The 12,422-nt window shown below is 39.8% G+C and overlaps 1 protein-coding gene and 1 long non-coding RNA gene across 1 annotated transcript; one reads left to right on the top strand and one right to left on the bottom strand.

The window, feature by feature from the left end:
- Window positions 1-12,422, top strand: part of LOC122115690 (cytochrome P450 2C25-like) — a 451,891-nt gene that overhangs the window by 185,892 nt on the left and 253,577 nt on the right.
- LOC122115701 lies at window positions 2,522-11,972 on the bottom strand. The gene is made up of 2 exons (XR_006148833.1): window positions 11,739-11,972; window positions 2,522-3,074 (listed from the first exon to the last, which is right to left on the bottom strand). It is a non-coding gene; the product is annotated as an uncharacterized LOC122115701 (long non-coding RNA).

Raw genomic sequence — 12,422 nt, 5'->3', positions numbered from 1 at the left:
GGGACATACAAAGCAACAAAGAAATAATCTCATAAATGCGTTAAAAACACATGCATGAAAGAAACAAAAACATTGAAATACATATTAAAGGGTTCGTTTTCCTAACATCACATTATCTGACCTTTTCCTCTTGACTCATACCTATATTAGATATTGCAAATAAGGGAAACCATGGGACCTATGTTTCTTTGGGCCTGGCTTACTTCACTTATATACACTTCACTTTTCTAATTTGGGGAGGGGAAGGGAAAAAACCAAATGCTTAAATAGGGATACAGGTTGTCCCATTGCAGCAATGAGATGTACACGACACTATGTTGAAAAATGAACTTTACAATTTAGGCTTGGGCCGGGGGTGGGTGGGTAGGGGGTGTTGGGGCGAGTGTAGTTGGGGATGTGGGAGGGAATGGATGGTGGGGAAAAACAAAGGTGGAGGTAACAATGCTTGATGGGAAATGTACTCATGACCTTGCTCATGTAACTGTAACCCCTCTGTACAGTATTTTTACAATAAAAACATATTTTAAAAAAGAAAAGAAATCTTACTCCTAGGCATTTAACCAAACGACTACAAGCAAGGCCACACTAAAGCCACAAGCACAAGTGTGTTCATTGCAGCATTATTTACCAAACCTAAAATATAGAATCAGCCCAGATGCCTCTCAGTAGATGAAAAACAAAGGAGGAGGCAACCGTGCTGGATAGGAAATGTACTTATTCTCTTTCTCATGTAACTGTAACCCCTCAGTAGATGAGTGTAGCAAGAAAATGTGCAATTCTATGCTTCCATCAGAAAGAATGGCATTGCCCCATTAGTAAGGAAACATAAAGACATGGAAAAAAGTCATATTAAGTGAAGTAAGCCAGGCCCAAAGAAACATGGTCTCCGTGGTTTCCCTCATTTGTAATAATTAGTCTATGTCTAGGATATTTCTAGCAGAGGATCACAGCAGCCCTAAGGCTATGTACATATGACCACATAAAATAATGCTAATCGAAATGATCTATAAAATATGGAAATGAGGATTTTTAATATATTTTTATTGTAAAGATACTGTACAGAGGGGTTACAGTTACATGAGAGAGAGAATAAGTACATTTCCTATCCAGCACTGTTGCCTCCTCCCTACCTTCCCAACTCCTCCCTCCCCCGCCAAAGTTGTAAAGTTTGTTTTCAACATAGTGTCTTGTACATCTCATTGTTACAATGGGTCAACCTGTATCCTTGTTTCAGCATTTTGTTATTTCTTTTCCTCTCCCCAAATTAGAAAAATGTATACACAAGGTGCAGGACACCAGAATCAAATACAGTGAAAATAGGTTATACTATGGGGGAAGAAGAAACAACAAAATCACATAGTACATTATAAGTACATTAAAAACAACAGCAACAAAGATAAACCCTCTTGTGTCCCTACCTTGGGGTTTGTTTTGCTTAGCATCATCTTATATGGTCATATGTACATAGCTTTTGACCTTCTCTGCTTGTCTGGTAAGATTATCCTAGACATATACGAGTTACAGCAAATAAGGGAAAACATGGGACCTATGTTTTTTTGGGCCTGGCTTACTTCACTTAATATTTTTCCAAGTCTTTCCATTTCCTAACAAATGGGCAGTGTCATTCTTTCTGATGATGGAGGCATAGAATTCCATTGTGGAGTTGGGTGGGGTTTCACATGCTTGTAATCCCAGTTAAACAGTATGTAGAGACTCCAAGGCTTGTAGTATGAGGTCATCCCAGGAAATAAGTGAGTGAAACACCATCTTATTACACAAGCTGAGTGTGATGGCATGTACCTATGATCCGAGTTTCATGGGAGGTATAGATGGGAAGATTGCAGTCCAACATGGGCTCCAGTCAAAAACTTTGAGACATATCTCAAGAATAACCTTGAGCAAAACCAAGTGGAAGCATGGACCAAGTGGAAGAGCACTTACATAGCATGCATAAGAACATGCCTTCAACCAATAGTACCATAAAAAAATACAAGAGAAATAAAAATAGTACCATAAAAAAACACAAGAGAGAAACAAGACAAAACCACAACAGTGAAAAAAAGAAACAAAAAAGCATACAAACAGAAAAGACAGGAGAGGTTTTCTGGGAACTTTCTATTGGAAGAGAAAAGTCATACATAAAATATATGAATACAAGTATGGAAGCATTCAGTTATACTTGGCTCAAAAGTGAGAACATGTAGTAAAAAGCATATTTTAAGCCATTATTTTATGTGCACAGCAACAGCAAAGCAAGGGCATGTGTTTTCACACTTAATGCTCATTTCTCCCAATGGCTGTTACTTGGAATATTTCAATCCAGATTGGATCTGTTCGTTGATTTTCTGTCTTCTCAGTCCATTATACATGACACTCCTTCCAAGTGTCATTCTGTCATCTTTCCCTACACCATCTCTGTGTTTATTATTATGAAGACCAAAACAAAGTTCTCCTGGCTTTTATTTTCTTTGACCTCTTCCTCACATCAAGCTTAAAAAAAAGAAGGATTGAGAACTGACTTAGAAGTTAATAATGCTTTTTATTCAGGATATGCAGGAGAGATGTGGCTGTGAATTTCCATATTCTGATCTTTTTGCTCATTGAGAGTGTTAATATGCTAATAACTGACCATCCAATAAGGATTAGGACATGACATTATCAATACATTACATGTAATATAGAACATAAGGAACAGCAGATATATTTGTGCAGTGACTCAAGTCCCTCTCTGTAATGGAAGTTGGGACTTCCAATGATCTTGCAGAAATTGAGAGGTATGAAGCAAAGACAGAGAAGGCATCCTAGATGGGAGTATAGGGGGATGGAAGAATGATTTCTAGAGTAGTAGGTTGCAGATGATAGCACAGCAAGCGCTACAGTGTCTGCTCTCCTTCAGGCAGGAATGAAACAAAGCTGGTACTTGGGGGGCACAGAAACCAATCTTTTGGCAACTGGAGTGGTATCGAGATCCTTTGGGTCAGTGAGAGATTTCAGATTGAAGTGCTGTAAAATGGTGGTGAAGAATAAAAACAGCTCCGTGTGGGCCAGGTCCTCACCCATACAAATCCATTTTCCTGAATACAAAGCACAAAGAAGATAATTGATTTTAATATATAACTGTCACCATGAAAAACATTCCCTTTGTAAGTAGCACAAGGAGAATATACAGCAATGTTGATGGTACATTGAGTAGATGGATGAATGGAGGGATGAATGGATGATTGGATAGATGGAAGGAGAAAAGGATGGACAGCCTCAGTCTGCACATCTGATCTCAACAAATGGTCTATTTAAAATTCGGCTGATTATCTAATTCATGAAAATGTTTTCAAGTACTCTCATATTTTCATTGTTCTCTTGAAACTTCAAATTTCCACTTATTTTTTTCTTGTGAATTACCACATTACTAGTGGTTCCCATTTCTAGTCTGATGTTTTGTGGACTTTACACGATTCTTGTCATCCTCTAAGCTCAGGTCTAACTGTACACTCCTTTAGTCAATATCCCAGGCACCACAAGCATTTGTATTTGATACCATGATACAGTAACACAAAATTGGCCTAAGGAATATTTCACATTACTGCTGGCCTGAAGTCTTCAGTAAGGTCTATATATTGATGGGTTATAGCAAGCACATAAAAGCAGGAACCGCTCAAGATTACAGCAAATTAAAAGGACAAAATAGCCATACTATATATCTGCTTCTTAACTGATACTGAACTGCAAAGGGAAAAATGCTATAAAATAATCTAGAAAAGAAACACATTTGAATGATAGAAAATGGTGGATGAAAGGCATGCAGCTACTTTCCCACTTATCTGATAATTGGAATAAAAGCAACTGAAAGGTAGCAGCTTTCAAGATTGGGTTACTGTAGCAAAATAGTGAAGTTGAAGAGAGAGTGGAGGGAACCCAGAGATTTTGGATAGTGTCTTACAGGGCGAAAAAGTGCATCCACAAGAGATCACATGACAGTGTGGCAGAGACTAGGGGTACAAGTGAAAAAGGGAGCTTACCAGCAAATATTGCTAGGATAGAATTGACATCCTGAAAAACTACAATCTGAATAGACTATAGATCTACACAGAAATTTTGAAAAAGAACCACAAAAATAATGAACATGGAATCTCAGTGAGTCAAGTAAAATAACTCAATTGAAAGACTTCACCGAGTCTATATTCATTGTAAGATCAGGGCTTAGAGGTAGGTAAAAATTCCACTAAAAATGTCTCAGTTTGCATCAGGGCTTGATCTAATCAGTATACTGATAGTTGAGAGGATTTATGGAAGGTGGAAGCAGGAGGTGGGCTCTGTGTAGAAGGAGGTAATATGAACTAGGTCTTTTTGTGTGTATGCTAGAACTAATGCTTGAATTTGAGGCCTCACACTCCCATTTAGCTTTTTGCTCAAGGATGACACTCCACCACTTGAGCCACAGCTCCACTTCCCAGGAGATAATGTCTTCTTCAGACCTCTCATCTGCTTCACTCAGCTTCTTGTTCACCATTGTGTGAGCAACTTTGTTCAACCACATTCTCAATGCCATATTTTAACTCAATCTGTATAGGTCCAGAAGTGACAAAGCCAATTGACCATTGACTGAAGCTGAGTTAAAAGAAATTGTTTTCTCTTAAATTGAGTATTTCAAGGATGATATTAGAGTAATGACAGCGACTAACACATCTAGAAATCCCTCCTCTAATTAAAAAAAATTCTCAAGATAAAATAAAGCCACCAGACTAAAAACAAAACATTATTGAGAAAATAAAGCTCAGAAAATGTGGAACCAAAAGTGACTCTTGAATCAAAAGTATCAATGGAACAAAAGATTTAATTTTTTTCATGTGCATCTATAGACATATTATTACTCTGAGAAAAGTCATAGAACCAACTTTTGGGAAAAAGATAAACTGAACTTATAACATTTATCTGGGAATGTAAACATCTAAGAGTAGCCAAAATAATATTTAGAAGGCAAAACAAGTTTCAAAGAATTACAATCCCAGATACCAAGCCTGTTATTTGCAAACTAAACTGAAAACAACACAAAGCCCATTCAGGAGCCATAGGTAGAGAGAAAGAGAGAGAAAGAGAGAGAGAGAGAGAGAGAGAGAGAGAGAGAGAGAGAGAGAGAGAGAGAGAGAGAGGGAGGGAGAGAGAGAGAGCGTGTGTATGTGTGTGTGTGTGTTAGTGCAGGAGTAGACCTATGATATGAATTGGGACCATAGGAGACCACTAAAATGCTATATGGAAGAAAGTCAATTACATTGGGAATTAAGTAATTTCTGACTGTAATATCACAGTTCATTGCATGGGGCACACTGCTGGGAAGGAGATCAATGTATCCTGGATCTCATGCAGCACAGCATCTGTGTAGGACATTTGGCTCCTGTCCTGCATGCAGGGGCTTGGATGCTTGCCAGTCACAGGGACAATCTCTTCCTTCACTTTAGCTGGTGATATGCAATAGAGAAATGATGCAGTAGGATAGAAGTGGCCCCTTCCGCTCAGAATTTCAGCACTACATGGAAATTAGGAAAGCAATTAACAATATTACACATTAATAAATTATATGATCAGAAGTATATTTAGGCACACAATATGATAAAAAAAATAGGAGGATAAAATTTCAGTAAATATGAAATACCTTTCAAGATAATGCATGAGGTTTAACACTAAGTTATAATGTATTTGTGTGGGGGTATGTAAGGGAGTAGTTATAAATATTTTTATTTGACATAATATGTCATGACTCTCTCTTCTATCCTGGTGGTCCATGACCTTGTGTTTTTGGTAGATGTTTTTAGTACATTTACACTGCAGGACACCTGGAGAGAATTTTCTATTTAAGATGGATAAGTATGAAGGTCCACACTCCACAGTTCTTCACTGCATCTGGCTCCTGGATTTCAAGAGGCAAGATGGAGAATCTCTAGATTCAAGAATTGGGCCATTGCCATATTTCCCTTTCAGCCCTATGCACCATTTTTCTCTTCTGTCACTGCCCAAGGTCCCTGAGGCCAGCACTGCCCATGAGAATAGCACTTTCAAGTTCAATTTCTGCAAAGAACAACTTTCTCTTTGTTATGTGGTGTAAAATCAGTCACACCAGCAACAGCAATGTGAGTAGAATCCATCAAACTCATTTGATAATGTTTTGGACAAGTGTCATTTCCAAGCTAGTAGGGAGACTGCTTCCTATTCTTTCCTAAAGTTCTATTTTTTGATATTTGTTACAATATAATGACCTCACTGCTTGGTAAATCTTAATCCTTTACTCTCTGTCTTTCATTAATATGCTGAAAAATTGATGTGTTTCCTTTTCTCCTGTCTTCATACTCCAAAGGACTGAATGCCATTTGTAACTAAGTCATCCTCATATCGTGAAATACTGACAAAAAAGAAACACGATTTCACAGCTGGTAGACAATGTCTGAAAATATAAAAAATATTTTTTAAAACCCTGACATTTTTCTTATATTTTGAACAGAAGTTTTCGGGATAAAGATTTCTGAAATAATAAATGAAATTCTTTTAGGAAGATATATTTCCTATAGTGGTTTTGAACTAGTGCTTTAAAAAGTAGAGTTTCACTTTTCCTAACTCAATTTTAGAACGATTTGTAAGATAAAAGAAAGTATCTGCAAAAATTTAAAAGCTATATGAGGTAGGTTGTTTTTTTTTTTTTTTTTACAATAAAAACATTGTAAGAACCCTAGTCTAATTTATGTTCGTAATGTCAGTCAATAAACTCATTTCCTCCTGTGTGCTGGTGGCTTATGCCTATAATCCTAGGGTCCTCAAGAGGATGCAATTTTAGGATGATAGGTTGTAGCCAGCCTGGATAGGAAAGTTTGTGAAACTCATCTTCAAGGCAAAAACAAACAAACATAAAAACTAAACCAGGTGCTGTTGGTTTACTCCTGTAATCCTAGCTACTCAGGAGGCTGAGATCTGAGTGTTGTTGTTTGCAGCCAGCCCAGGCAGGAAAGTCCATGGGACTTTTACCTCCAATAAACTATTCAGAAACAGCCAGAAATGAGGCTGTGACTCAAGTGGTAGAGCGCTAGCCTTGAGCACATACAGGCTTAAGGACAATGCCTAGGACCTGAGGTTAAGGCCCAAAACAGGCAAAAATGAAAAAAGAAAACAAAAGAAAAATGAGCTAAGGGACAGTGTCTAGGCCCTGAATTCAAGCTCCATCAGGATCAGCAGACCTCCCCTTAGCTCTTCACCTGTGCTCCTACCTGTGTTGTGGGGCTGCTTCATCAGCAGACCATACCTCAACATTGTGCTTGTCATCTCTGTCCCAGCCAGCCACAAACAAATCAGAAGCAGTGTTGTCAAGTGTAAACAACACGTGTTGATTATTCTTCTTCTCTTAAGGAATAATTTAGTTCTATTATCTGTCATTTTGCCAGCATTTGAATCCTGGTCAATCCCAAATAACTCACAATGTTATGGTTAGTCAACACAACCTAGATTGTGCATCTGATCAGTGAACCAACATGTTATTACTACCTATCTTCTTATTTTTGCCTGCCTAGATTTTCCATTCATGAAACTCTTTGAAGCTGCATAAACCATGCAACAAATTCATTCTCCCCATAAGATACAAGCCAAAGGTTCTGACTGCCGATCCACTATGTCCTTTCTCTTACTCAAGACACAGTTGCAAGGAAGAATCGAGCCCTTCTTAAATTCCTTCTCTTCCCCATGACAGAAGATTCATCAAGGTATATTACAACAGTAGAGAGGTCTTGAACCAATAAGCCTTCTCTTTCCAGTCACCTTTGGAAGACAATTTCTATTCTTTTGGTCAATAATACAGACAAAGAAAGAGAAATCACAGACAGAAGAAGAAAATAGCTAGGGATAGACTAGAAAACTGAAGGGAGGGAAATAAAACTAAAATGGAGGAAGACCATGAAGATAACAGAACTAAGAGACAGAATTCAGTCATCATAAGGATTTAAGTTCCATTGGAATGAATGGTATACATTAGTACAATAGTGAAGACAAAACCAAAGACAAAGCACATTTGAAAAGATATCGTTTTGTTCTACATTAATTCAGCAATTCATAAGCTAATTCATGAGCTAAAAGTAAGGAAAATGAAGTACTGTTAAAATGTTTCAGCGTCATATTTATTGGGAATCTTTGTGTGGATTTTGAAAATATATATAGAATGTTTACATACTTTTGATTCAACTCCTTTGCCTAAGGTAAAATTATTTCCAGTTAGGGCAGAGTAACTGAGCCTTGGAGATACAGTCCCATAGTGAAGGACAAATAGGCTACAGTTGGTACACCTGAGGCTGGAACCCATAATCCCCTGCATCATGCAACGTTTCCTCTACAAAGACACTGAGTTCTGCATGGCTTATTAACATTTACTGACAGTGTGCTCTGGTTCAACACTTTGTAACATCCAAAATAAACATGCAGGTGGTTAATTATTACAGCACCATATGGTTTAAATGTAGAGCAGAAAAGTCTGTTTTTATAACTTTTCAAACTTGAGTCATCACTTCCCTGATTTTCCTGCATTTCTCTGTTCCTTCCCCCAGACTCATTTCATATTTCTCACTGCCTGTATTACACATGTACATTGAGAATCCCTGCTGTATTTCTCTCCCTTTCCCCCCCCCCCCCTTTTATTTTGGTCCGATTGTGGGGCCTGAACTCTGGGCCTGGGCACTGTCCCTCAACTCTTCAGCTCAAGGCTAGCGCTTTACCACTTGAGCCACAGCACCATTTCCGGCTTTTTTCTTTTTGCTTATGTGGTGCTGAGGAATGGAACCCAAGGCCTTGAGCATGCAAGGCAAGTGCTCTACCACTGAGCCACCTTCCCAGCCCTCCCTTTCCCTTTTTTTATTCAACCCCTCTCCTTCCATTATCTACTTCCCTTACAGCCTCCTTTTAACTTCCTGATAATCATTTTGTTTGACTGACTGTTCATTGTTTGAATGATTTGCTTCATGGAGTTTTACTCCTGTATATGCTATACTTTAGGCAAATATATAAGCATATACCAATACACAAGATTTGGTTTAGTAAAGTAAAGCCACCTTATTATTGATGATACACTTTCAGTAGCTTTCTCTACTGAATTGACTCCTTTTGATTCTGAAGAGATAGGTATCCCTTGGTAAAATTTCAGCATTAAGCTCTTGAGAATCATAGTGTAATGTGATGTAATCAACTTGAGTACAGCTGGGGACTCGAATTATTTTCTGAAATATTAATAGAATTTTATCCTACAAGAGTTTCTGGTTTACAGCCAAACTAAATATGAAATATACAGTTCCGATATGGACTGTGCCCATAACCACACAATCAACAACCCTCCCAATGTGTTCCACATGATACCAGTGTTATACCAACCCAAAGTTCAAATTAGTTAACAAACACCCAAGAAAGCAAATACCAGTGCCCTTGATGTACACAGATGGTAAACAATTCCCAACAAAGTATTTTGAAAGATTCAACCGCACATGAAACAGATCATACACCACAATCAAGCTGCTTTCATCTCAGATATTCAAAATTTGAATTAACACATAGTTAAAGTTACATATTCTGTCTCATCTATGTTACATCTGATTTATTTCCTTCTGTTTTTGGTTCCTCAGTATTGAGACAACCTCTTTCCTGGGAATGACTGTGAGAAAGCAGCAGAGTGTCTGCAAAGCTGGGCTCTCACAGTGCTCTCTAGGGCTCGATACACATAGGTGTCACTACCAACCCTGTATTCCCCTACTCCACTTTTCTCTGCATACTGGTAGGTTTATGAGATATAAACAATGGGAACTGAGAGATCAGGAAGAAGTGAGACCAGAAGTTAAGACAAATGCCAGGAAATTTGACCCCAGGAGATTAAGACCAACATGTTGAAATATGGCCTGTGCAGCTCAGAGTCAAACCAGGAGCCAAGGGAATGTGAAGAAACAGATGGCCCAGAGGTGGTTCAATGTCCCGACCCGCAGGACGTCAAAGAGGGCAGTGAACCTAAGCGAGAAGGAATGAAGGGTCAAGAGACACGAAGAATGACAGCAAGACAAGGGTTCTGATCAAGCTGCAAATTTTTATTTTTCACACAGGGGTATTTATATGCTTGGAATAAGGAAGCTTTTTCATCAGCCATTAAGGAAGCTTTTTCATTAGCCATAGCAGTGCAGGATGTTTACTTAGGGCAGGAGGAAAGGGTGGTCGTTAGCAGTTGCAGGATGTTTACTTAGGGCAGGATGAGGGTCGGATTCTGTAAACTCAGCCTCAAGATGTTCCAGTGAGATAGTCAAGCCTATTATGTTGAGAGACTCAACTTTTGGCTCCCGACATCTCCCCCTTTCTTATTTAGAAAATTGACCACCAATTGTTGGCTGCTCTTTTTAAGGGGATGACAGAGGCTCTGTTCCTCTAAGGGCCCAGGGTTTTTCTCCACTCCTGAGCAAGCGTCCTCACTCAGGGAGGGGAATTTTACAGGCCTTGGCATGTTTTTTGAGGAGACGGCTTGTGGGTATGCATGCCAACCGTCATGCACCAGAGCTTGCCACTCAGGGGTCGTGGGTTTTGGGATCTCGCGGATCCACCCCCCTGCAGTCTTACCTGCACCCTTGATTAGAGCATTTTTTCTTCCTCCCATAGGTGCATCCTCCCCCAAGCGGAGGGGCCTATAGGAGGAGGGGCGAACCTATCCCTTATGGTAATAGGTCTTGCCCGTTGAATGGTCAGGAGTTATGAATAAGGAGAAGGGTTTTCTAAATAAGAAAAAAGAAAATGGGGGGGGGGGTTCCCACTGGAACAAGCTCATGGCAAAACACTAATTAAAAGCCTGGGGTAAATCATAGATCTCAATGCCTTGGTGTGCCATATCAAGGCGATGGTGATGAACCTGTATGGGCTTAGAAGCCAAGAGATCAATCTGTTGTTTAATAAATTCAAACAGGAAGGTCCACATCTGGAGTTCTAGCTGCATCTGTAAGAGAAAAGGAACCATCCTCAGGGGGAAGGTTTCCCCTGGGTTGTGGTAAGCCATTAACTTGTTTTATCAAGCGTTTTGGCAGCCACCTTGGGGCTGCTTGTTCTTGATCTAAAATACAGGCTGAACCTCGCCCCCAGATAAGAACAGGATCTGGGCCCTTCCATTTGCCTGTAAGGGGGTCTTGCCACATGACAGACGGGCGAGCAGAACTGGAAGATGGGTGCCAATGCCTGTCAGCTGCCGAGTGGCCTTCATTGTCCAGAGTTAGAAAATTAAGGACGAACAATGTGTGACTAAGGCGATCCCTAGGAGTGGAAAATGAAAAGGCAGAGGCTTTGAGGCGAGTAAGCCAGGTTTTTAGGGTGTGGTGGGCTTGTTCTATGATGCCCTGACCTTGGGGGTTATAGGGAATCCCAGTACTATGACAAATCTGAAAAATAGCACAAAACTGTTTCAACTTGGCACTGGTATAAAATTTCATTAATCAAATTCCAATAGGAAAAGACAGTAGCAGGAACCTTTTCTGGACCAAAGGTTTCATAATAATCTTTTAAACAATCTCCTACTCTTTGCCATCTTTTTGCATCTATGATTCCTTCAAAGGGGAACCAAGGACACAAGTCTTCTATGAATGAAAAAAATAATTGTAAATCCCTTTTCTTAACCCGCGTTCCCCGTGTCTTGAAGGCCTCCTTGAGGTCTGACAGAAATAGATCCTGTGACGACATTGCTTGTCCCATGGTGGGTCACTCACCTTGCATCGTCCTCACTCTCCTCCTGGATCTGTCTCTCGGTGGGGTCTGTCAAGGCGATCTCGGACTGTACTTGGCCAAGTTTTCCCGGAGGACGACGTTCCTTCCTTAGTCAGAGGCTTGTGCCCCATGTTGGGCGCCAGTTGTCCTGACCCGCAGGACGTCAACGAGGGCAGTGAACCTAAGCTAAAAGGAATGAAGGGTCAAGAGACACGAAGAATGACAGCAAGACAAGGGTTCTGATCAAGCTGCAAATTTTTATTTTTCACACAGGGGTATTTATATGCTTGGAATAAGGAAGCTTTTTCATTGGCCATTAAGGAAGCTTTTTCATTGGCCATAGCAGTGCAGGATGTTTACTTAGGGCAGGAGGAAAGGGTGGTCGTTAGCAGTTGCAGGATGTTTACTTAGGGCAGGATGAGGGTCGGATTCTGTAAACTCAGCCTCAAGATGTTCCAGTGAGATAGTCAAGCCTATTATGTTGAGAGACTCAACTTTTGGCTCCCGACAGTTCAGCCCTAGGGAAATGATATACAATGACAGGACATAGTTTCCACAACACTACTCTCCCACTTTGCTCTTTGTCATCTTGTGTGCTTCTGTTGGTCATGAGGGATTGATGACTTGTTCTACCTCCATGCTGAGCTGTGAGTCTGTATGCTAGGAAGAAGAAAGCTATATCTTAT

Source organism: Dipodomys spectabilis, unplaced genomic scaffold (assembly GCF_019054845.1).
Source record: "Dipodomys spectabilis isolate Male_0828 unplaced genomic scaffold, ASM1905484v1 ptg000125l, whole genome shotgun sequence".
In the NCBI taxonomy this organism is placed as follows: Eukaryota; Metazoa; Chordata; class Mammalia; order Rodentia; family Heteromyidae; genus Dipodomys; species Dipodomys spectabilis.
This window is presented reverse-complemented; position numbering and strand designations above follow the sequence as displayed.